At 50.2% G+C, this 21,621-nt stretch overlaps 37 non-coding genes across 37 annotated transcripts; all 37 read left to right on the top strand.

Moving 5' to 3' along the window:
• The first annotated feature begins 163 nt into the window (after positions 1–163).
• Positions 164–237, top strand: Trnan-guu (transfer RNA asparagine (anticodon GUU)). Its single transcript has one exon. It is a non-coding gene; the product is annotated as a tRNA-Asn (tRNA).
• A 689-nt stretch (positions 238–926) lies between these two features.
• On the top strand, positions 927–998 carry Trnat-cgu (transfer RNA threonine (anticodon CGU)). Its single transcript has one exon. It is a non-coding gene; the product is annotated as a tRNA-Thr (tRNA).
• A 333-nt stretch (positions 999–1,331) lies between these two features.
• Trnan-guu (transfer RNA asparagine (anticodon GUU)) lies at positions 1,332–1,405 on the top strand. Its single transcript has one exon. It is a non-coding gene; the product is annotated as a tRNA-Asn (tRNA).
• Positions 1,406–2,094: 689 nt separating this feature from the next.
• Trnat-cgu (transfer RNA threonine (anticodon CGU)) lies at positions 2,095–2,166 on the top strand. Its single transcript has one exon. It is a non-coding gene; the product is annotated as a tRNA-Thr (tRNA).
• Positions 2,167–2,499: 333 nt separating this feature from the next.
• On the top strand, positions 2,500–2,573 carry Trnan-guu (transfer RNA asparagine (anticodon GUU)). The gene has a single exon. It is a non-coding gene; the product is annotated as a tRNA-Asn (tRNA).
• A 689-nt stretch (positions 2,574–3,262) lies between these two features.
• Positions 3,263–3,334, top strand: Trnat-cgu (transfer RNA threonine (anticodon CGU)). Its single transcript has one exon. It is a non-coding gene; the product is annotated as a tRNA-Thr (tRNA).
• A 333-nt stretch (positions 3,335–3,667) lies between these two features.
• Trnan-guu (transfer RNA asparagine (anticodon GUU)) lies at positions 3,668–3,741 on the top strand. Its single transcript has one exon. It is a non-coding gene; the product is annotated as a tRNA-Asn (tRNA).
• A 689-nt stretch (positions 3,742–4,430) lies between these two features.
• Trnat-cgu (transfer RNA threonine (anticodon CGU)) lies at positions 4,431–4,502 on the top strand. The gene has a single exon. It is a non-coding gene; the product is annotated as a tRNA-Thr (tRNA).
• Positions 4,503–4,835: 333 nt separating this feature from the next.
• Trnan-guu (transfer RNA asparagine (anticodon GUU)) lies at positions 4,836–4,909 on the top strand. The gene has a single exon. It is a non-coding gene; the product is annotated as a tRNA-Asn (tRNA).
• Positions 4,910–5,598: 689 nt separating this feature from the next.
• Trnat-cgu (transfer RNA threonine (anticodon CGU)) lies at positions 5,599–5,670 on the top strand. The gene has a single exon. It is a non-coding gene; the product is annotated as a tRNA-Thr (tRNA).
• Positions 5,671–6,003: 333 nt separating this feature from the next.
• Positions 6,004–6,077, top strand: Trnan-guu (transfer RNA asparagine (anticodon GUU)). The gene has a single exon. It is a non-coding gene; the product is annotated as a tRNA-Asn (tRNA).
• Positions 6,078–6,766: 689 nt separating this feature from the next.
• Positions 6,767–6,838, top strand: Trnat-cgu (transfer RNA threonine (anticodon CGU)). Its single transcript has one exon. It is a non-coding gene; the product is annotated as a tRNA-Thr (tRNA).
• Positions 6,839–7,171: 333 nt separating this feature from the next.
• Positions 7,172–7,245, top strand: Trnan-guu (transfer RNA asparagine (anticodon GUU)). The gene has a single exon. It is a non-coding gene; the product is annotated as a tRNA-Asn (tRNA).
• Positions 7,246–7,934: 689 nt separating this feature from the next.
• On the top strand, positions 7,935–8,006 carry Trnat-cgu (transfer RNA threonine (anticodon CGU)). Its single transcript has one exon. It is a non-coding gene; the product is annotated as a tRNA-Thr (tRNA).
• Positions 8,007–8,339: 333 nt separating this feature from the next.
• Positions 8,340–8,413, top strand: Trnan-guu (transfer RNA asparagine (anticodon GUU)). Its single transcript has one exon. It is a non-coding gene; the product is annotated as a tRNA-Asn (tRNA).
• Positions 8,414–9,102: 689 nt separating this feature from the next.
• Trnat-cgu (transfer RNA threonine (anticodon CGU)) lies at positions 9,103–9,174 on the top strand. Its single transcript has one exon. It is a non-coding gene; the product is annotated as a tRNA-Thr (tRNA).
• Positions 9,175–9,507: 333 nt separating this feature from the next.
• Trnan-guu (transfer RNA asparagine (anticodon GUU)) lies at positions 9,508–9,581 on the top strand. Its single transcript has one exon. It is a non-coding gene; the product is annotated as a tRNA-Asn (tRNA).
• Positions 9,582–10,270: 689 nt separating this feature from the next.
• On the top strand, positions 10,271–10,342 carry Trnat-cgu (transfer RNA threonine (anticodon CGU)). The gene has a single exon. It is a non-coding gene; the product is annotated as a tRNA-Thr (tRNA).
• Positions 10,343–10,675: 333 nt separating this feature from the next.
• Trnan-guu (transfer RNA asparagine (anticodon GUU)) lies at positions 10,676–10,749 on the top strand. The gene has a single exon. It is a non-coding gene; the product is annotated as a tRNA-Asn (tRNA).
• Positions 10,750–11,438: 689 nt separating this feature from the next.
• On the top strand, positions 11,439–11,510 carry Trnat-cgu (transfer RNA threonine (anticodon CGU)). Its single transcript has one exon. It is a non-coding gene; the product is annotated as a tRNA-Thr (tRNA).
• A 333-nt stretch (positions 11,511–11,843) lies between these two features.
• Positions 11,844–11,917, top strand: Trnan-guu (transfer RNA asparagine (anticodon GUU)). Its single transcript has one exon. It is a non-coding gene; the product is annotated as a tRNA-Asn (tRNA).
• A 689-nt stretch (positions 11,918–12,606) lies between these two features.
• On the top strand, positions 12,607–12,678 carry Trnat-cgu (transfer RNA threonine (anticodon CGU)). The gene has a single exon. It is a non-coding gene; the product is annotated as a tRNA-Thr (tRNA).
• A 333-nt stretch (positions 12,679–13,011) lies between these two features.
• Positions 13,012–13,085, top strand: Trnan-guu (transfer RNA asparagine (anticodon GUU)). The gene has a single exon. It is a non-coding gene; the product is annotated as a tRNA-Asn (tRNA).
• Positions 13,086–13,774: 689 nt separating this feature from the next.
• On the top strand, positions 13,775–13,846 carry Trnat-cgu (transfer RNA threonine (anticodon CGU)). Its single transcript has one exon. It is a non-coding gene; the product is annotated as a tRNA-Thr (tRNA).
• Positions 13,847–14,178: 332 nt separating this feature from the next.
• Positions 14,179–14,253, top strand: Trnan-guu (transfer RNA asparagine (anticodon GUU)). Its single transcript has one exon. It is a non-coding gene; the product is annotated as a tRNA-Asn (tRNA).
• Positions 14,254–14,942: 689 nt separating this feature from the next.
• Positions 14,943–15,014, top strand: Trnat-cgu (transfer RNA threonine (anticodon CGU)). The gene has a single exon. It is a non-coding gene; the product is annotated as a tRNA-Thr (tRNA).
• Positions 15,015–15,347: 333 nt separating this feature from the next.
• Positions 15,348–15,421, top strand: Trnan-guu (transfer RNA asparagine (anticodon GUU)). The gene has a single exon. It is a non-coding gene; the product is annotated as a tRNA-Asn (tRNA).
• A 689-nt stretch (positions 15,422–16,110) lies between these two features.
• On the top strand, positions 16,111–16,182 carry Trnat-cgu (transfer RNA threonine (anticodon CGU)). The gene has a single exon. It is a non-coding gene; the product is annotated as a tRNA-Thr (tRNA).
• A 333-nt stretch (positions 16,183–16,515) lies between these two features.
• On the top strand, positions 16,516–16,589 carry Trnan-guu (transfer RNA asparagine (anticodon GUU)). Its single transcript has one exon. It is a non-coding gene; the product is annotated as a tRNA-Asn (tRNA).
• A 689-nt stretch (positions 16,590–17,278) lies between these two features.
• On the top strand, positions 17,279–17,350 carry Trnat-cgu (transfer RNA threonine (anticodon CGU)). Its single transcript has one exon. It is a non-coding gene; the product is annotated as a tRNA-Thr (tRNA).
• Positions 17,351–17,683: 333 nt separating this feature from the next.
• Trnan-guu (transfer RNA asparagine (anticodon GUU)) lies at positions 17,684–17,757 on the top strand. The gene has a single exon. It is a non-coding gene; the product is annotated as a tRNA-Asn (tRNA).
• Positions 17,758–18,446: 689 nt separating this feature from the next.
• Trnat-cgu (transfer RNA threonine (anticodon CGU)) lies at positions 18,447–18,518 on the top strand. Its single transcript has one exon. It is a non-coding gene; the product is annotated as a tRNA-Thr (tRNA).
• A 333-nt stretch (positions 18,519–18,851) lies between these two features.
• Positions 18,852–18,925, top strand: Trnan-guu (transfer RNA asparagine (anticodon GUU)). Its single transcript has one exon. It is a non-coding gene; the product is annotated as a tRNA-Asn (tRNA).
• A 689-nt stretch (positions 18,926–19,614) lies between these two features.
• Trnat-cgu (transfer RNA threonine (anticodon CGU)) lies at positions 19,615–19,686 on the top strand. Its single transcript has one exon. It is a non-coding gene; the product is annotated as a tRNA-Thr (tRNA).
• Positions 19,687–20,019: 333 nt separating this feature from the next.
• Positions 20,020–20,093, top strand: Trnan-guu (transfer RNA asparagine (anticodon GUU)). Its single transcript has one exon. It is a non-coding gene; the product is annotated as a tRNA-Asn (tRNA).
• Positions 20,094–20,782: 689 nt separating this feature from the next.
• On the top strand, positions 20,783–20,854 carry Trnat-cgu (transfer RNA threonine (anticodon CGU)). The gene has a single exon. It is a non-coding gene; the product is annotated as a tRNA-Thr (tRNA).
• A 333-nt stretch (positions 20,855–21,187) lies between these two features.
• Positions 21,188–21,261, top strand: Trnan-guu (transfer RNA asparagine (anticodon GUU)). Its single transcript has one exon. It is a non-coding gene; the product is annotated as a tRNA-Asn (tRNA).
• The last annotated feature ends 360 nt before the right edge of the window (positions 21,262–21,621 follow it).

The following is a 21,621-nucleotide window of genomic DNA, read 5'->3' on the forward strand; positions in this document are numbered from 1 at the left end:
TAATGTCATGCTTGGCGATGTCATTCGTTTACGAGCCTCGCTACAGTGTGCATGCACGTTATCCATGTGAAGAGGCGTAAGCAAATGCTACCATTCTGCGAGATTGCTGCAGAAGGTATACGAATTGCGTTGATATACAGAGCACAAGGGAGCCAAAGTCAAGGCCTCCGTGGCGCAATCGGCTAGCGCGTTCGGCTGTTAACCGAAAGGTTGGTGGTTCGAGCCCACCCGGGGGCGAAATCGTTCTAACCGGCACCGAGGTGAGGACGTACGTCAACTTTGTTAGAGATACACAGCTAGTGTGACAATTTGGCTGCGTTTGAGTGATGCCACAGAGCCTTATACACATTCAGCCAAGTGACACTGTGGGTAAAAACATGGCCCTACACAGACGTTCTGCTGTTTTCCTTTTTATTCGTCATGTGTGACACTGCAGTAGAGGGACGCCCGCTACAAAAGACGTATTCTTTACATTCAATTTCAGCATATACGTCGCGAGTGCCATATGACAGGGCCTGTCTCTCGATGTCGATTTGTATTTGGTGTGTCTTAAGTGTCGGTCTGCAGTAGGCCGCTGTTGGCCGAGCGACGTGCAGTCGCCTTACATGAAGCCCCATGGGCAACGCCAGTGCCACTGTGGACAACAGCGCACTGTAGCCAGAGAGAGGAGCCGAAAGGCGCATTTCGCAGTCGAGCCACGCTATCCCACAAGCTGTGCACTAGGTCAGGATTGTGCAGACCGCAAACTTTTGGTGGGCCGACGCTCGTGGTCGATCGTAAGGGCGAAACATTCAAGAGATTTGGAAAACGGCAATGTGGACACCCCCAGCAGCAGCTGTGTGCCAAATCCGATATCTGGTCGAGGGCTGCAAGATTCAGTATGATGAAGTAACAATTTGGGGATAGCTCACAAACGCTAAGATGCCGCCTTCTTAGCTCAGTGGTAGAGCACTGGTCTCGTAAACCAGGGGTCGTGAGTTCGAACCTCACAGAAGGCATTCATTTCTTAAACCTTCCTGCAAGGAGCGGAGCTATCTCGAGCAGCATCTAACACATGGCAGTACACTGAATGAAAGGGATGTTCTACAACCTATGACAAGTATTCTACTGGCCTCAGAGGTTTTCTGAATGCATAGGCAGAACATTGGTTTGTATGCATTTTGTAGTATAATGTCATGCTTGGCGATGTCATTCGTTTACGAGCCTCGCTACAGTGTGCATGCACGTTATCCATGTGAAGAGGCGTAAGCAAATGCTACCATTCTGCGAGATTGCTGCAGAAGGTATACGAATTGCGTTGATATACAGAGCACAAGGGAGCCAAAGTCAAGGCCTCCGTGGCGCAATCGGCTAGCGCGTTCGGCTGTTAACCGAAAGGTTGGTGGTTCGAGCCCACCCGGGGGCGAAATCGTTCTAACCGGCACCGAGGTGAGGACGTACGTCAACTTTGTTAGAGATACACAGCTAGTGTGACAATTTGGCTGCGTTTGAGTGATGCCACAGAGCCTTATACACATTCAGCCAAGTGACACTGTGGGTAAAAACATGGCCCTACACAGACGTTCTGCTGTTTTCCTTTTTATTCGTCATGTGTGACACTGCAGTAGAGGGACGCCCGCTACAAAAGACGTATTCTTTACATTCAATTTCAGCATATACGTCGCGAGTGCCATATGACAGGGCCTGTCTCTCGATGTCGATTTGTATTTGGTGTGTCTTAAGTGTCGGTCTGCAGTAGGCCGCTGTTGGCCGAGCGACGTGCAGTCGCCTTACATGAAGCCCCGTGGGCAACGCCAGTGCCACTGTGGACAACAGCGCACTGTAGCCAGAGAGAGGAGCCGAAAGGCGCATTTCGCAGTCGAGCCACGCTATCCCACAAGCTGTGCACTAGGTCAGGATTGTGCAGACCGCAAACTTTTGGTGGGCCGACGCTCGTCGTCGATCGTAAGGGCGAAACATTCAAGAGATTTGGAAAACGGCAATGTGGACACCCCCAGCAGCAGCTGTGTGCCAAATCCGGTATCTGGTCGAGGGCTGCAAGATTCAGTATGATGAAGTAACAATTTGGGGATAGCTCACAAACGCTAAGCTGCCGCCTTCTTAGCTCAGTGGTAGAGCACTGGTCTCGTAAACCAGGGGTCGTGAGTTCGAACCTCACAGAAGGCATTCATTTCTTAAACCTTCCTGCAAGGAGCGGAGCTATCTCGAGCAGCATCTAACACATGGCAGTACACTGAATGAAAGGGATGTTCTACAACCTATGACAAGTATTCTACTGGCCTCAGAGGTTTTCTGAATGCATAGGCAGAACATTGGTTTGTATGCATTTTGTAGTATAATGTCATGCTTGGCGATGTCATTCGTTTACGAGCCTCGCTACAGTGTGCATGCACGTTATCCATGTGAAGAGGCGTAAGCAAATGCTACCATTCTGCGAGATTGCTGCAGAAGGTATACGAATTGCGTTGATATACAGAGCACAAGGGAGCCAAAGTCAAGGCCTCCGTGGCGCAATCGGCTAGCGCGTTCGGCTGTTAACCGAAAGGTTGGTGGTTCGAGCCCACCCGGGGGCGAAATCGTTCTAACCGGCACCGAGGTGAGGACGTACGTCAACTTTGTTAGAGATACACAGCTAGTGTGACAATTTGGCTGCGTTTGAGTGATGCCACAGAGCCTTATACACATTCAGCCAAGTGACACTGTGGGTAAAAACATGGCCCTACACAGACGTTCTGCTGTTTTCCTTTTTATTCGTCATGTGTGACACTGCAGTAGAGGGACGCCCGCTACAAAAGACGTATTCTTTACATTCAATTTCAGCATATACGTCGCGAGTGCCATATGACAGGGCCTGTCTCTCGATGTCGATTTGTATTTGGTGTGTCTTAAGTGTCGGTCTGCAGTAGGCCGCTGTTGGCCGAGCGACGTGCAGTCGCCTTACATGAAGCCCCATGGGCAACGCCAGTGCCACTGTGGACAACAGCGCACTTTTGCCAGAGAGAGGAACCGAAAGGCGCATTTCGCAGTCGAGCCACGCTATCCCACAAGCTGTGCACTAGGTCAGGATTGTGCAGACCGCAAACTTTTGGTGGGCCGACGCTCGTCGTCGATCGTAAGGGCGAAACATTCAAGAGATTTGGAAAACGGCAATGTGGACACCCCCAGCAGCAGCTGTGTGCCAAATCCGGTATCTGGTCGAGGGCTGCAAGATTCAGTATGATGAAGTAACAATTTGGGGATAGCTCACAAACGCTAAGCTGACGCCTTCTTAGCTCAGTGGTAGAGCACTGGTCTCGTAAACCAGGGGTCGTGAGTTCGAACCTCACAGAAGGCATTCATTTCTTAAACCTTCCTGCAAGGAGCGGAGCTATCTCGAGCAGCATCTAACACATGGCAGTACACTGAATGAAAGGGATGTTCTACAACCTATGACAAGTATTCTACTGGCCTCAGAGGTTTTCTGAATGCATAGGCAGAACATTGGTTTGTATGCATTTTGTAGTATAATGTCATGCTTGGCGATGTCATTCGTTTACGAGCCTCGCTACAGTGTGCATGCACGTTATCCATGTGAAGAGGCGTAAGCAAATGCTACCATTCTGCGAGATTGCTGCAGAAGGTATACGAATTGCGTTGATATACAGAGCACAAGGGAGCCAAAGTCAAGGCCTCCGTGGCGCAATCGGCTAGCGCGTTCGGCTGTTAACCGAAAGGTTGGTGGTTCGAGCCCACCCGGGGGCGAAATCGTTCTAACCGGCACCGAGGTGAGGACGTACGTCAACTTTGTTAGAGATACACAGCTAGTGTGACAATTTGGCTGCGTTTGAGTGATGCCACAGAGCCTTATACACATTCAGCCAAGTGACACTGTGGGTAAAAACATGGCCCTACACAGACGTTCTGCTGTTTTCCTTTTTATTCGTCATGTGTGACACTGCAGTAGAGGGACGCCCGCTACAAAAGACGTATTCTTTACATTCAATTTCAGCATATACGTCGCGAGTGCCATATGACAGGGCCTGTCTCTCGATGTCGATTTGTATTTGGTGTGTCTTAAGTGTCGGTCTGCAGTAGGCCGCTGTTGGCCGAGCGACGTGCAGTCGCCTTACATGAAGCCCCATGGGCAACGCCAGTGCCACTGTGGACAACAGCGCACTTTTGCCAGAGAGAGGAACCGAAAGGCGCATTTCGCAGTCGAGCCACGCTATCCCACAAGCTGTGCACTAGGTCAGGATTGTGCAGACCGCAAACTTTTGGTGGGCCGACGCTCGTCGTCGATCGTAAGGGCGAAACATTCAAGAGATTTGGAAAACGGCAATGTGGACACCCCCAGCAGCAGCTGTGTGCCAAATCCGGTATCTGGTCGAGGGCTGCAAGATTCAGTATGATGAAGTAACAATTTGGGGATAGCTCACAAACGCTAAGCTGCCGCCTTCTTAGCTCAGTGGTAGAGCACTGGTCTCGTAAACCAGGGGTCGTGAGTTCGAACCTCACAGAAGGCATTCATTTCTTAAACCTTCCTGCAAGGAGCGGAGCTATCTCGAGCAGCATCTAACACATGGCAGTACACTGAATGAAAGGGATGTTCTACAACCTATGACAAGTATTCTACTGGCCTCAGAGGTTTTCTGAATGCATAGGCAGAACATTGGTTTGTATGCATTTTGTAGTATAATGTCATGCTTGGCGATGTCATTCGTTTACGAGCCTCGCTACAGTGTGCATGCACGTTATCCATGTGAAGAGGCGTAAGCAAATGCTACCATTCTGCGAGATTGCTGCAGAAGGTATACGAATTGCGTTGATATACAGAGCACAAGGGAGCCAAAGTCAAGGCCTCCGTGGCGCAATCGGCTAGCGCGTTCGGCTGTTAACCGAAAGGTTGGTGGTTCGAGCCCACCCGGGGGCGAAATCGTTCTAACCGGCACCGAGGTGAGGACGTACGTCAACTTTGTTAGAGATACACAGCTAGTGTGACAATTTGGCTGCGTTTGAGTGATGCCACAGAGCCTTATACACATTCAGCCAAGTGACACTGTGGGTAAAAACATGGCCCTACACAGACGTTCTGCTGTTTTCCTTTTTATTCGTCATGTGTGACACTGCAGTAGAGGGACGCCCGCTACAAAAGACGTATTCTTTACATTCAATTTCAGCATATACGTCGCGAGTGCCATATGACAGGGCCTGTCTCTCGATGTCGATTTGTATTTGGTGTGTCTTAAGTGTCGGTCTGCAGTAGGCCGCTGTTGGCCGAGCGACGTGCAGTCGCCTTACATGAAGCCCCATGGGCAACGCCAGTGCCACTGTGGACAACAGCGCACTGTAGCCAGAGAGAGGAGCCGAAAGGCGCATTTCGCAGTCGAGCCACGCTATCCCACAAGCTGTGCACTAGGTCAGGATTGTGCAGACCGCAAACTTTTGGTGGGCCGACGCTCGTGGTCGATCGTAAGGGCGAAACATTCAAGAGATTTGGAAAACGGCAATGTGGACACCCCCAGCAGCAGCTGTGTGCCAAATCCGATATCTGGTCGAGGGCTGCAAGATTCAGTATGATGAAGTAACAATTTGGGGATAGCTCACAAACGCTAAGATGCCGCCTTCTTAGCTCAGTGGTAGAGCACTGGTCTCGTAAACCAGGGGTCGTGAGTTCGAACCTCACAGAAGGCATTCATTTCTTAAACCTTCCTGCAAGGAGCGGAGCTATCTCGAGCAGCATCTAACACATGGCAGTACACTGAATGAAAGGGATGTTCTACAACCTATGACAAGTATTCTACTGGCCTCAGAGGTTTTCTGAATGCATAGGCAGAACATTGGTTTGTATGCATTTTGTAGTATAATGTCATGCTTGGCGATGTCATTCGTTTACGAGCCTCGCTACAGTGTGCATGCACGTTATCCATGTGAAGAGGCGTAAGCAAATGCTACCATTCTGCGAGATTGCTGCAGAAGGTATACGAATTGCGTTGATATACAGAGCACAAGGGAGCCAAAGTCAAGGCCTCCGTGGCGCAATCGGCTAGCGCGTTCGGCTGTTAACCGAAAGGTTGGTGGTTCGAGCCCACCCGGGGGCGAAATCGTTCTAACCGGCACCGAGGTGAGGACGTACGTCAACTTTGTTAGAGATACACAGCTAGTGTGACAATTTGGCTGCGTTTGAGTGATGCCACAGAGCCTTATACACATTCAGCCAAGTGACACTGTGGGTAAAAACATGGCCCTACACAGACGTTCTGCTGTTTTCCTTTTTATTCGTCATGTGTGACACTGCAGTAGAGGGACGCCCGCTACAAAAGACGTATTCTTTACATTCAATTTCAGCATATACGTCGCGAGTGCCATATGACAGGGCCTGTCTCTCGATGTCGATTTGTATTTGGTGTGTCTTAAGTGTCGGTCTGCAGTAGGCCGCTGTTGGCCGAGCGACGTGCAGTCGCCTTACATGAAGCCCCATGGGCAACGCCAGTGCCACTGTGGACAACAGCGCACTGTAGCCAGAGAGAGGAGCCGAAAGGCGCATTTCGCAGTCGAGCCACGCTATCCCACAAGCTGTGCACTAGGTCAGGATTGTGCAGACCGCAAACTTTTGGTGGGCCGACGCTCGTGGTCGATCGTAAGGGCGAAACATTCAAGAGATTTGGAAAACGGCAATGTGGACACCCCCAGCAGCAGCTGTGTGCCAAATCCGATATCTGGTCGAGGGCTGCAAGATTCAGTATGATGAAGTAACAATTTGGGGATAGCTCACAAACGCTAAGATGCCGCCTTCTTAGCTCAGTGGTAGAGCACTGGTCTCGTAAACCAGGGGTCGTGAGTTCGAACCTCACAGAAGGCATTCATTTCTTAAACCTTCCTGCAAGGAGCGGAGCTATCTCGAGCAGCATCTAACACATGGCAGTACACTGAATGAAAGGGATGTTCTACAACCTATGACAAGTATTCTACTGGCCTCAGAGGTTTTCTGAATGCATAGGCAGAACATTGGTTTGTATGCATTTTGTAGTATAATGTCATGCTTGGCGATGTCATTCGTTTACGAGCCTCGCTACAGTGTGCATGCACGTTATCCATGTGAAGAGGCGTAAGCAAATGCTACCATTCTGCGAGATTGCTGCAGAAGGTATACGAATTGCGTTGATATACAGAGCACAAGGGAGCCAAAGTCAAGGCCTCCGTGGCGCAATCGGCTAGCGCGTTCGGCTGTTAACCGAAAGGTTGGTGGTTCGAGCCCACCCGGGGGCGAAATCGTTCTAACCGGCACCGAGGTGAGGACGTACGTCAACTTTGTTAGAGATACACAGCTAGTGTGACAATTTGGCTGCGTTTGAGTGATGCCACAGAGCCTTATACACATTCAGCCAAGTGACACTGTGGGTAAAAACATGGCCCTACACAGACGTTCTGCTGTTTTCCTTTTTATTCGTCATGTGTGACACTGCAGTAGAGGGACGCCCGCTACAAAAGACGTATTCTTTACATTCAATTTCAGCATATACGTCGCGAGTGCCATATGACAGGGCCTGTCTCTCGATGTCGATTTGTATTTGGTGTGTCTTAAGTGTCGGTCTGCAGTAGGCCGCTGTTGGCCGAGCGACGTGCAGTCGCCTTACATGAAGCCCCATGGGCAACGCCAGTGCCACTGTGGACAACAGCGCACTGTAGCCAGAGAGAGGAGCCGAAAGGCGCATTTCGCAGTCGAGCCACGCTATCCCACAAGCTGTGCACTAGGTCAGGATTGTGCAGACCGCAAACTTTTGGTGGGCCGACGCTCGTGGTCGATCGTAAGGGCGAAACATTCAAGAGATTTGGAAAACGGCAATGTGGACACCCCCAGCAGCAGCTGTGTGCCAAATCCGATATCTGGTCGAGGGCTGCAAGATTCAGTATGATGAAGTAACAATTTGGGGATAGCTCACAAACGCTAAGATGCCGCCTTCTTAGCTCAGTGGTAGAGCACTGGTCTCGTAAACCAGGGGTCGTGAGTTCGAACCTCACAGAAGGCATTCATTTCTTAAACCTTCCTGCAAGGAGCGGAGCTATCTCGAGCAGCATCTAACACATGGCAGTACACTGAATGAAAGGGATGTTCTACAACCTATGACAAGTATTCTACTGGCCTCAGAGGTTTTCTGAATGCATAGGCAGAACATTGGTTTGTATGCATTTTGTAGTATAATGTCATGCTTGGCGATGTCATTCGTTTACGAGCCTCGCTACAGTGTGCATGCACGTTATCCATGTGAAGAGGCGTAAGCAAATGCTACCATTCTGCGAGATTGCTGCAGAAGGTATACGAATTGCGTTGATATACAGAGCACAAGGGAGCCAAAGTCAAGGCCTCCGTGGCGCAATCGGCTAGCGCGTTCGGCTGTTAACCGAAAGGTTGGTGGTTCGAGCCCACCCGGGGGCGAAATCGTTCTAACCGGCACCGAGGTGAGGACGTACGTCAACTTTGTTAGAGATACACAGCTAGTGTGACAATTTGGCTGCGTTTGAGTGATGCCACAGAGCCTTATACACATTCAGCCAAGTGACACTGTGGGTAAAAACATGGCCCTACACAGACGTTCTGCTGTTTTCCTTTTTATTCGTCATGTGTGACACTGCAGTAGAGGGACGCCCGCTACAAAAGACGTATTCTTTACATTCAATTTCAGCATATACGTCGCGAGTGCCATATGACAGGGCCTGTCTCTCGATGTCGATTTGTATTTGGTGTGTCTTAAGTGTCGGTCTGCAGTAGGCCGCTGTTGGCCGAGCGACGTGCAGTCGCCTTACATGAAGCCCCATGGGCAACGCCAGTGCCACTGTGGACAACAGCGCACTGTAGCCAGAGAGAGGAGCCGAAAGGCGCATTTCGCAGTCGAGCCACGCTATCCCACAAGCTGTGCACTAGGTCAGGATTGTGCAGACCGCAAACTTTTGGTGGGCCGACGCTCGTGGTCGATCGTAAGGGCGAAACATTCAAGAGATTTGGAAAACGGCAATGTGGACACCCCCAGCAGCAGCTGTGTGCCAAATCCGATATCTGGTCGAGGGCTGCAAGATTCAGTATGATGAAGTAACAATTTGGGGATAGCTCACAAACGCTAAGATGCCGCCTTCTTAGCTCAGTGGTAGAGCACTGGTCTCGTAAACCAGGGGTCGTGAGTTCGAACCTCACAGAAGGCATTCATTTCTTAAACCTTCCTGCAAGGAGCGGAGCTATCTCGAGCAGCATCTAACACATGGCAGTACACTGAATGAAAGGGATGTTCTACAACCTATGACAAGTATTCTACTGGCCTCAGAGGTTTTCTGAATGCATAGGCAGAACATTGGTTTGTATGCATTTTGTAGTATAATGTCATGCTTGGCGATGTCATTCGTTTACGAGCCTCGCTACAGTGTGCATGCACGTTATCCATGTGAAGAGGCGTAAGCAAATGCTACCATTCTGCGAGATTGCTGCAGAAGGTATACGAATTGCGTTGATATACAGAGCACAAGGGAGCCAAAGTCAAGGCCTCCGTGGCGCAATCGGCTAGCGCGTTCGGCTGTTAACCGAAAGGTTGGTGGTTCGAGCCCACCCGGGGGCGAAATCGTTCTAACCGGCACCGAGGTGAGGACGTACGTCAACTTTGTTAGAGATACACAGCTAGTGTGACAATTTGGCTGCGTTTGAGTGATGCCACAGAGCCTTATACACATTCAGCCAAGTGACACTGTGGGTAAAAACATGGCCCTACACAGACGTTCTGCTGTTTTCCTTTTTATTCGTCATGTGTGACACTGCAGTAGAGGGACGCCCGCTACAAAAGACGTATTCTTTACATTCAATTTCAGCATATACGTCGCGAGTGCCATATGACAGGGCCTGTCTCTCGATGTCGATTTGTATTTGGTGTGTCTTAAGTGTCGGTCTGCAGTAGGCCGCTGTTGGCCGAGCGACGTGCAGTCGCCTTACATGAAGCCCCATGGGCAACGCCAGTGCCACTGTGGACAACAGCGCACTGTAGCCAGAGAGAGGAGCCGAAAGGCGCATTTCGCAGTCGAGCCACGCTATCCCACAAGCTGTGCACTAGGTCAGGATTGTGCAGACCGCAAACTTTTGGTGGGCCGACGCTCGTCGTCGATCGTAAGGGCGAAACATTCAAGAGATTTGGAAAACGGCAATGTGGACACCCCCAGCAGCAGCTGTGTGCCAAATCCGATATCTGGTCGAGGGCTGCAAGATTCAGTATGATGAAGTAACAATTTGGGGATAGCTCACAAACGCTAAGATGCCGCCTTCTTAGCTCAGTGGTAGAGCACTGGTCTCGTAAACCAGGGGTCGTGAGTTCGAACCTCACAGAAGGCATTCATTTCTTAAACCTTCCTGCAAGGAGCGGAGCTATCTCGAGCAGCATCTAACACATGGCAGTACACTGAATGAAAGGGATGTTCTACAACCTATGACAAGTATTCTACTGGCCTCAGAGGTTTTCTGAATGCATAGGCAGAACATTGGTTTGTATGCATTTTGTAGTATAATGTCATGCTTGGCGATGTCATTCGTTTACGAGCCTCGCTACAGTGTGCATGCACGTTATCCATGTGAAGAGGCGTAAGCAAATGCTACCATTCTGCGAGATTGCTGCAGAAGGTATACGAATTGCGTTGATATACAGAGCACAAGGGAGCCAAAGTCAAGGCCTCCGTGGCGCAATCGGCTAGCGCGTTCGGCTGTTAACCGAAAGGTTGGTGGTTCGAGCCCACCCGGGGGCGAAATCGTTCTAACCGGCACCGAGGTGAGGACGTACGTCAACTTTGTTAGAGATACACAGCTAGTGTGACAATTTGGCTGCGTTTGAGTGATGCCACAGAGCCTTATACACATTCAGCCAAGTGACACTGTGGGTAAAAACATGGCCCTACACAGACGTTCTGCTGTTTTCCTTTTTATTCGTCATGTGTGACACTGCAGTAGAGGGACGCCCGCTACAAAAGACGTATTCTTTACATTCAATTTCAGCATATACGTCGCGAGTGCCATATGACAGGGCCTGTCTCTCGATGTCGATTTGTATTTGGTGTGTCTTAAGTGTCGGTCTGCAGTAGGCCGCTGTTGGCCGAGCGACGTGCAGTCGCCTTACATGAAGCCCCATGGGCAACGCCAGTGCCACTGTGGACAACAGCGCACTGTAGCCAGAGAGAGGAGCCGAAAGGCGCATTTCGCAGTCGAGCCACGCTATCCCACAAGCTGTGCACTAGGTCAGGATTGTGCAGACCGCAAACTTTTGGTGGGCCGACGCTCGTGGTCGATCGTAAGGGCGAAACATTCAAGAGATTTGGAAAACGGCAATGTGGACACCCCCAGCAGCAGCTGTGTGCCAAATCCGATATCTGGTCGAGGGCTGCAAGATTCAGTATGATGAAGTAACAATTTGGGGATAGCTCACAAACGCTAAGATGCCGCCTTCTTAGCTCAGTGGTAGAGCACTGGTCTCGTAAACCAGGGGTCGTGAGTTCGAACCTCACAGAAGGCATTCATTTCTTAAACCTTCCTGCAAGGAGCGGAGCTATCTCGAGCAGCATCTAACACATGGCAGTACACTGAATGAAAGGGATGTTCTACAACCTATGACAAGTATTCTACTGGCCTCAGAGGTTTTCTGAATGCATAGGCAGAACATTGGTTTGTATGCATTTTGTAGTATAATGTCATGCTTGGCGATGTCATTCGTTTACGAGCCTCGCTACAGTGTGCATGCACGTTATCCATGTGAAGAGGCGTAAGCAAATGCTACCATTCTGCGAGATTGCTGCAGAAGGTATACGAATTGCGTTGATATACAGAGCACAAGGGAGCCAAAGTCAAGGCCTCCGTGGCGCAATCGGCTAGCGCGTTCGGCTGTTAACCGAAAGGTTGGTGGTTCGAGCCCACCTGGGGGCGAAATCGTTCTAACCGGCACCGAGGTGAGGACGTACGTCAACTTTGTTAGAGATACACAGCTAGTGTGACAATTTGGCTGCGTTTGAGTGATGCCACAGAGCCTTATACACATTCAGCCAAGTGACACTGTGGGTAAAAACATGGCCCTACACAGACGTTCTGCTGTTTTCCTTTTTATTCGTCATGTGTGACACTGCAGTAGAGGGACGCCCGCTACAAAAGACGTATTCTTTACATTCAATTTCAGCATATACGTCGCGAGTGCCATATGACAGGGCCTGTCTCTCGATGTCGATTTGTATTTGGTGTGTCTTAAGTGTCGGTCTGCAGTAGGCCGCTGTTGGCCGAGCGACGTGCAGTCGCCTTACATGAAGCCCCATGGGCAACGCCAGTGCCACTGTGGACAACAGCGCACTGTAGCCAGAGAGAGGAGCCGAAAGGCGCATTTCGCAGTCGAGCCACGCTATCCCACAAGCTGTGCACTAGGTCAGGATTGTGCAGACCGCAAACTTTTGGTGGGCCGACGCTCGTGGTCGATCGTAAGGGCGAAACATTCAAGAGATTTGGAAAACGGCAATGTGGACACCCCCAGCAGCAGCTGTGTGCCAAATCCGATATCTGGTCGAGGGCTGCAAGATTCAGTATGATGAAGTAACAATTTGGGGATAGCTCACAAACGCTAAGATGCCGCCTTCTTAGCTCAGTGGTAGAGCACTGGTCTCGTAAACCAGGGGTCGTGAGTTCGAACCTCACAGAAGGCATTCATTTCTTAAACCTTCCTGCAAGGAGCGGAGCTATCTCGAGCAGCATCTAACACATGGCAGTACACTGAATGAAAGGGATGTTCTACAACCTATGACAAGTATTCTACTGGCCTCAGAGGTTTTCTGAATGCATAGGCAGAACATTGGTTTGTATGCATTTTGTAGTATAATGTCATGCTTGGCGATGTCATTCGTTTACGAGCCTCGCTACAGTGTGCATGCACGTTATCCATGTGAAGAGGCGTAAGCAAATGCTACCATTCTGCGAGATTGCTGCAGAAGGTATACGAATTGCGTTGATATACAGAGCACAAGGGAGCCAAAGTCAAGGCCTCCGTGGCGCAATCGGCTAGCGCGTTCGGCTGTTAACCGAAAGGTTGGTGGTTCGAGCCCACCTGGGGGCGAAATCGTTCTAACCGGCACCGAGGTGAGGACGTACGTCAACTTTGTTAGAGATACACAGCTAGTGTGACAATTTGGCTGCGTTTGAGTGATGCCACAGAGCCTTATACACATTCAGCCAAGTGACACTGTGGGTAAAAACATGGCCCTACACAGACGTTCTGCTGTTTTCCTTTTTATTCGTCATGTGTGACACTGCAGTAGAGGGACGCCCGCTACAAAAGACGTATTCTTTACACTCAATTTCAGCATATACGTCGCGAGTGCCATATGACAGGGCCTGTCTCTCGATGTCGATTTGTATTTGGTGTGTCTTAAGTGTCGGTCTGCAGTAGGCCGCTGTTGGCCGAGCGACGTGCAGTCGCCTTACATGAAGCCCCATGGGCAACGCCAGTGCCACTGTGGACAACAGCGCACTGTAGCCAGAGAGAGGAACCGAAAGGCGCATTTCGCAGTCGAGCCACGCTATCCCACAAGCTGTGCACTAGGTCAGGATTGTGCAGACCGCAAACTTTTGGTGGGCCGACGCTCGTGGTCGATCGTAAGGGCGAAACATTCAAGAGATTTGGAAAACGGCAATGTGGACACCCCCAGCAGCAGCTGTGTGCCAAATCCGATATCTGGTCGAGGGCTGCAAGATTCAGTATGATGAACTAACAATTTGGGGATAGCTCACAAACGCTAAGATGCCGCCTTCTTAGCTCAGTGGTAGAGCACTGGTCTCGTAAACCAGGGGTCGTGAGTTCGAACCTCACAGAAGGCATTCATTTCTTAAACCTTCCTGCAAGGAGCGGAGCTATCTCGAGCAGCATCTAACACATGGCAGTACACTGAATGAAAGGGATGTTCTACAACCTATGACAAGTATTCTACTGGCCTCAGAGGTTTTCTGAATGCATAGGCAGAACATTGGTTTGTATGCATTTTGTAGTATAATGTCATGCTTGGCGATGTCATTCGTTTACGAGCCTCGCTACAGTGTGCATGCACGTTATCCATGTGAAGAGGCGTAAGCAAATGCTACCATTCTGCGAGATTGCTGCAGAAGGTATACGAATTGCGTTGATATACAGAGCACAAGGGAGCCAAAGTCAAGGCCTTCGTGGCGCAATCGGCTAGCGCGTTCGGCTGTTAACCGAAAGGTTGGTGGTTCGAGCCCACCCGGGGCCGAAATCGTTCTAACCGGCACCGAGGTGAGGACGTACGTCAACTTTGTTAGAGATACACAGCTAGTGTGACAATTTGGCTGCGTTTGAGTGATGCCACAGAGCCTTATACACATTCAGCCAAGTGACACTGTGGGTAAAAACATGGCCCTACACAGACGTTCTGCTGTTTTCCTTTTTATTCGTCATGTGTGACACTGCAGTAGAGGGACGCCCGCTACAAAAGACGTATTCTTTACATTCAATTTCAGCATATACGTCGCGAGTGCCATATGACAGGGCCTGTCTCTCCATGTCGATTTGTATTTGGTGTGTCTTAAGTGTCGGTCTGCAGTAGGCCGCTGTTGGCCGAGCGACGTGCAGTCGCCTTACATGAAGCCCCATGGGCAACGCCAGTGCCACTGTGGACAACAGCGCACTGTAGCCAGAGAGAGGAGCCGAAAGGCGCATTTCGCAGTCGAGCCACGCTATCCCACAAGCTGTGCACTAGGTCAGGATTGTGCAGACCGCAAACTTTTGGTGGGCCGACGCTCGTGGTCGATCGTAAGGGCGAAACATTCAAGAGATTTGGAAAACGGCAATGTGGACACCCCCAGCAGCAGCTGTGTGCCAAATCCGATATCTGGTCGAGGGCTGCAAGATTCAGTATGATGAAGTAACAATTTGGGGATAGCTCACAAACGCTAAGATGCCGCCTTCTTAGCTCAGTGGTAGAGCACTGGTCTCGTAAACCAGGGGTCGTGAGTTCGAACCTCACAGAAGGCATTCATTTCTTAAACCTTCCTGCAAGGAGCGGAGCTATCTCGAGCAGCATCTAACACATGGCAGTACACTGAATGAAAGGGATGTTCTACAACCTATGACAAGTATTCTACTGGCCTCAGAGGTTTTCTGAATGCATAGGCAGAACATTGGTTTGTATGCATTTTGTAGTATAATGTCATGCTTGGCGATGTCATTCGTTTACGAGCCTCGCTACAGTGTGCATGCACGTTATCCATGTGAAGAGGCGTAAGCAAATGCTACCATTCTGCGAGATTGCTGCAGAAGGTATACGAATTGCGTTGATATACAGAGCACAAGGGAGCCAAAGTCAAGGCCTCCGTGGCGCAATCGGCTAGCGCGTTCGGCTGTTAACCGAAAGGTTGGTGGTTCGAGCCCACCTGGGGGCGAAATCGTTCTAACCGGCACCGAGGTGAGGACGTACGTCAACTTTGTTAGAGATACACAGCTAGTGTGACAATTTGGCTGCGTTTGAGTGATGCCACAGAGCCTTATACACATTCAGGCAAGTGACACTGTGGGTAAAAACATGGCCCTACACAGACGTTCTGCTGTTTTCCTTTTTATTCGTCATGTGTGACACTGCAGTAGAGGGACGCCCGCTACAAAAGACGTATTCTTTACATTCAATTTCAGCATATACGTCGCGAGTGCCATATGACAGGGCCTGTCTCTCGATGTCGATTTGTATTTGGTGTGTCTTAAGTGTCGGTCTGCAGTAGGCCGCTGTTGGCCGAGCGACGTGCAGTCGCCTTACATGAAGCCCCATGGGCAACGCCAGTGCCACTGTGGACAACAGCGCACTGTAGCCAGAGAGAGGAGCCGAAAGGCGCATTTCGCAGTCGAGCCACGCTATCCCACAAGCTGTGCACTAGGTCAGGATTGTGCAGACCGCAAACTTTTGGTGGGCCGACGCTCGTGGTCGATCGTAAGGGCGAAACATTCAAGAGATTTGGAAAACGGCAATGTGGACACCCCCAGCAGCAGCTGTGTGCCAAATCCGATATCTGGTCGAGGGCTGCAAGATTCAGTATGATGAAGTAACAATTTGGGGATAGCTCACAAACGCTAAGATGCCGCCTTCTTAGCTCAGTGGTAGAGCACTGGTCTCGTAAACCAGGGGTCGTGAGTTCGAACCTCACAGAAGGCATTCATTTCTTAAACCTTCCTGCAAGGAGCGGAGCTATCTCGAGCAGCATCTAACACATGGCAGTACACTGAATGAAAGGGATGTTCTACAACCTATGACAAGTATTCTACTGGCCTCAGAGGTTTTCTGAATGCATAGGCAGAACATTGGTTTGTATGCATTTTGTAGTATAATGTCATGCTTGGCGATGTCATTCGTTTACGAGCCTCGCTACAGTGTGCATGCACGTTATCCATGTGAAGAGGCGTAAGCAAATGCTACCATTCTGCGAGATTGCTGCAGAAGGTATACGAATTGCGTTGATATACAGAGCACAAGGGAGCCAAAGTCAAGGCCTCCGTGGCGCAATCGGCTAGCGCGTTCGGCTGTTAACCGAAAGGTTGGTGGTTCGAGCCCACCCGGGGGCGAAATCGTTCTAACCGGCACCGAGGTGAGGACGTACGTCAACTTTGTTAGAGATACACAGCTAGTGTGACAATTTGGCTGCGTTTGAGTGATGCCACAGAGCCTTATACACATTCAGCCAAGTGACACTGTGGGTAAAAACATGGCCCTACACAGACGTTCTGCTGTTTTCCTTTTTATTCGTCATGTGTGACACTGCAGTAGAGGGACGCCCGCTACAAAAGACGTATTCTTTACATTCAATTTCAGCATATACGTCGCGAGTGCCATATGACAGGGCCTGTCTCTCGATGTCGATTTGTATTTGGTGTGTCTTAAGTGTCGGTCTGCAGTAGGCCGCTGTTGGCCGAGCGACGTGCAGTCGCCTTACATGAAGCCCCATGGGCAACGCCAGTGCCACTGTGGACAACAGCGCACTGTAGCCAGAGAGAGGAGCCGAAAGGCGCATTTCGCAGTCGAGCCACGCTATCCCACAAGCTGTGCACTAGGTCAGGATTGTGCAGACCGCAAACTTTTGGTGGGCCGACGCTCGTGGTCGATCGTAAGGGCGAAACATTCAAGAGATTTGGAAAACGGCAATGTGGACACCCCCAGCAGCAGCTGTGTGCCAAATCCGATATCTGGTCGAGGGCTGCAAGATTCAGTATGATGAAGTAACAATTTGGGGATAGCTCACAAACGCTATGATGCCGCCTTCTTAGCTCAGTGGTAGAGCACTGGTCTCGTAAACCAGGGGTCGTGAGTTCGAACCTCACAGAAGGCATTCATTTCTTAAACCTTCCTGCAAGGAGCGGAGCTATCTCGAGCAGCATCTAACACATGGCAGTACACTGAATGAAAGGGATGTTCTACAACCTATGACAAGTATTCTACTGGCCTCAGAGGTTTTCTGAATGCATAGGCAGAACATTGGTTTGTATGCATTTTGTAGTATAATGTCATGCTTGGCGATGTCATTCGTTTACGAGCCTCGCTACAGTGTGCATGCACGTTATCCATGTGAAGAGGCGTAAGCAAATGCTACCATTCTGCGAGATTGCTGCAGAAGGTATACGAATTGCGTTGATATACAGAGCACAAGGGAGCCAAAGTCAAGGCCTCCGTGGCGCAATCGGCTAGCGCGTTCGGCTGTTAACCGAAAGGTTGGTGGTTCGAGCCCACCCGGGGGCGAAATCGTTCTAACCGGCACCGAGGTGAGGACGTACGTCAACTTTGTTAGAGATACACAGCTAGTGTGACAATTTGGCTGCGTTTGAGTGATGCCACAGAGCCTTATACACATTCAGCCAAGTGACACTGTGGGTAAAAACATGGCCCTACACAGACGTTCTGCTGTTTTCCTTTTTATTCGTCATGTGTGACACTGCAGTAGAGGGACGCCCGCTACAAAAGACGTATTCTTTACATTCAATTTCAGCATATACGTCGCGAGTGCCATATGACAGGGCCTGTCTCTCGATGTCGATTTGTATTTGGTGTGTCTTAAGTGTCGGTCTGCAGTAGGCCGCTGTTGGCCGAGCGACGTGCAGTCGCCTTACATGAAGCCCCATGGGCAACGCCAGTGCCACTGTGGACAACAGCGCACTGTAGCCAGAGAGAGGAGCCGAAAGGCGCATTTCGCAGTCGAGCCACGCTATCCCACAAGCTGTGCACTAGGTCAGGATTGTGCAGACCGCAAACTTTTGGTGGGCCGACGCTCGTGGTCGATCGTAAGGGCGAAACATTCAAGAGATTTGGAAAACGGCAATGTGGACACCCCCAGCAGCAGCTGTGTGCCAAATCCGATATCTGGTCGAGGGCTGCAAGATTCAGTATGATGAAGTAACAATTTGGGGATAGCTCACAAACGCTAAGATGCCGCCTTCTTAGCTCAGTGGTAGAGCACTGGTCTCGTAAACCAGGGGTCGTGAGTTCGAACCTCACAGAAGGCATTCATTTCTTAAACCTTCCTGCAAGGAGCGGAGCTATCTCGAGCAGCATCTAACACATGGCAGTACACTGAATGAAAGGGATGTTCTACAACCTATGACAAGTATTCTACTGGCCTCAGAGGTTTTCTGAATGCATAGGCAGAACATTGGTTTGTATGCATTTTGTAGTATAATGTCATGCTTGGCGATGTCATTCGTTTACGAGCCTCGCTACAGTGTGCATGCACGTTATCCATGTGAAGAGGCGTAAGCAAATGCTACCATTCTGCGAGATTGCTGCAGAAGGTATACGAATTGCGTTGATATACAGAGCACAAGGGAGCCAAAGTCAAGGCCTCCGTGGCGCAATCGGCTAGCGCGTTCGGCTGTTAACCGAAAGGTTGGTGGTTCGAGCCCACCCGGGGGCGAAATCGTTCTAACCGGCACCGAGGTGAGGACGTACGTCAACTTTGTTAGAGATACACAGCTAGTGTGACAATTTGGCTGCGTTTGAGTGATGCCACAGAGCCTTATACACATTCAGCCAAGTGACACTGTGGGTAAAAACATGGCCCTACACAGACGTTCTGCTGTTTTCCTTTTTATTCGTCATGTGTGACACTGCAGTAGAGGGACGCCCGCTACAAAAGACGTATTCTTTACATTCAATTTCAGCATATACGTCGCGAGTGCCATATGACAGGGCCTGTCTCTCGATGTCGATTTGTATTTGGTGTGTCTTAAGTGTCGGTCTGCAGTAGGCCGCTGTTGGCCGAGCGACGTGCAGTCGCCTTACATGAAGCCCCATGGGCAACGCCAGTGCCACTGTGGACAACAGCGCACTGTAGCCAGAGAGAGGAGCCGAAAGGCGCATTTCGCAGTCGAGCCACGCTATCCCACAAGCTGTGCACTAGGTCAGGATTGTGCAGACCGCAAACTTTTGGTGGGCCGACGCTCGTCGTCGATCGTAAGGGCGAAACATTCAAGAGATTTGGAAAACGGCAATGTGGACACCCCCAGCAGCAGCTGTGTGCCAAATCCGATATCTGGTCGAGGGCTGCAAGATTCAGTATGATGAAGTAACAATTTGGGGATAGCTCACAAACGCTAAGATGCCGCCTTCTTAGCTCAGTGGTAGAGCACTGGTCTCGTAAACCAGGGGTCGTGAGTTCGAACCTCACAGAAGGCATTCATTTCTTAAACCTTCCTGCAAGGAGCGGAGCTATCTCGAGCAGCATCTAACACATGGCAGTACACTGAATGAAAGGGATGTTCTACAACCTATGACAAGTATTCTACTGGCCTCAGAGGTTTTCTGAATGCATAGGCAGAACATTGGTTTGTATGCATTTTGTAGTATAATGTCATGCTTGGCGATGTCATTCGTTTACGAGCCTCGCTACAGTGTGCATGCACGTTATCCATGTGAAGAGGCGTAAGCAAATGCTACCATTCTGCGAGATTGCTGCAGAAGGTATACGAATTGCGTTGATATACAGAGCACAAGGGAGCCAAAGTGAAGGCCTCCGTGGCGCAATCGGCTAGCGCGTTCGGCTGTTAACCGAAAGGTTGGTGGTTCGAGCCCACCCGGGGGCGAAATCGTTCTAACCGGCACCGAGGTGAGGACGTACGTCAACTTTGTTAGAGATACACAGCTAGTGTGACAATTTGGCTGCGTTTGAGTGATGCCACAGAGCCTTATACACATTCAGCCAAGTGACACTGTGGGTAAAAACATGGCCCTACACAGACGTTCTGCTGTTTTCCTTTTTATTCGTCATGTGTGACACTGCAGTAGAGGGACGCCCGCTACAAAAGACGTATTCTTTACATTCAATTTCAGCATATACGTCGCGAGTGCCATATGACAGGGCCTGTCTCTCGATGTCGATTTGTATTTGGTGTGTCTTAAGTGTCGGTCTGCAGTAGGCCGCTGTTGGCCGAGCGACGTGCAGTCGCCTTACATGAAGCCCCATGGGCAACGCCAGTGCCACTGTGGACAACAGCGCACTTTTGCCAGAGAGAGGAACCGAAAGGCGCATTTCGCAGTCGAGCCACGCTATCCCACAAGCTGTGCACTAGGTCAGGATTGTGCAGACCGCAAACTTTTGGTGGGCCGACGCTCGTCGTCGATCGTAAGGGCGAAACATTCAAGAGATTTGGAAAACGGCAATGTGGACACCCCCAGCAGCAGCTGTGTGCCATATCCGATATCTGGTCGAGGGCTGCAAGATTCAGTATGATGAAGTAACAATTTGGGGATAGCTCACAAACGCTAAGATGCCGCCTTCTTAGCTCAGTGGTAGAGCACTGGTCTCGTAAACCAGGGGTCGTGAGTTCGAACCTCACAGAAGGCATTCATTTCTTAAACCTTCCTGCAAGGAGCGGAGCTATCTCGAGCAGCATCTAACACATGGCAGTACTCTGAATGAAAGGGATGTTCTACAACCTATGACAAGTATTCTACTGGCCTCAGAGGTTTTCTGAATGCATAGGCAGAACATTGGTTTGTATGCATTTTGTAGTATAATGTCATGCTTGGCGATGTCATTCGTTTACGAGCCTCGCTACAGTGTGCATGCACGTTATCCATGTGAAGAGGCGTAAGCAAATGCTACCATTCTGCGAGATTGCTGCAGAAGGTATACGAATTGCGTTGATATACAGAGCACAAGGGAGCCAAAGTCAAGGCCTCCGTGGCGCAATCGGCTAGCGCGTTCGGCTGTTAACCGAAAGGTTGGTGGTTCGAGCCCACCCGGGGGCGAAATCGTTCTAACCGGCACCGAGGTGAGGACGTACGTCAACTTTGTTAGAGATACACAGCTAGTGTGACAATTTGGCTGCGTTTGAGTGATGCCACAGAGCCTTATACACATTCAGCCAAGTGACACTGTGGGTAAAAACATGGCCCTACACAGACGTTCTGCTGTTTTCCTTTTTATTCGTCATGTGTGACACTGCAGTAGAGGGACGCCCGCTACAAAAGACGTATTCTTTACATTCAATTTCAGCATATACGTCGCGAGTGCCATATGACAGGGCCTGTCTCTCGATGTCGATTTGTATTTGGTGTGTCTTAAGTGTCGGTCTGCAGTAGGCCGCTGTTGGCCGAGCGACGTGCAGT

This window comes from Schistocerca serialis, unplaced genomic scaffold (assembly GCF_023864345.2).
Source record: "Schistocerca serialis cubense isolate TAMUIC-IGC-003099 unplaced genomic scaffold, iqSchSeri2.2 HiC_scaffold_1257, whole genome shotgun sequence".
Taxonomy (NCBI): Eukaryota; Metazoa; Arthropoda; class Insecta; order Orthoptera; family Acrididae; genus Schistocerca; species Schistocerca serialis.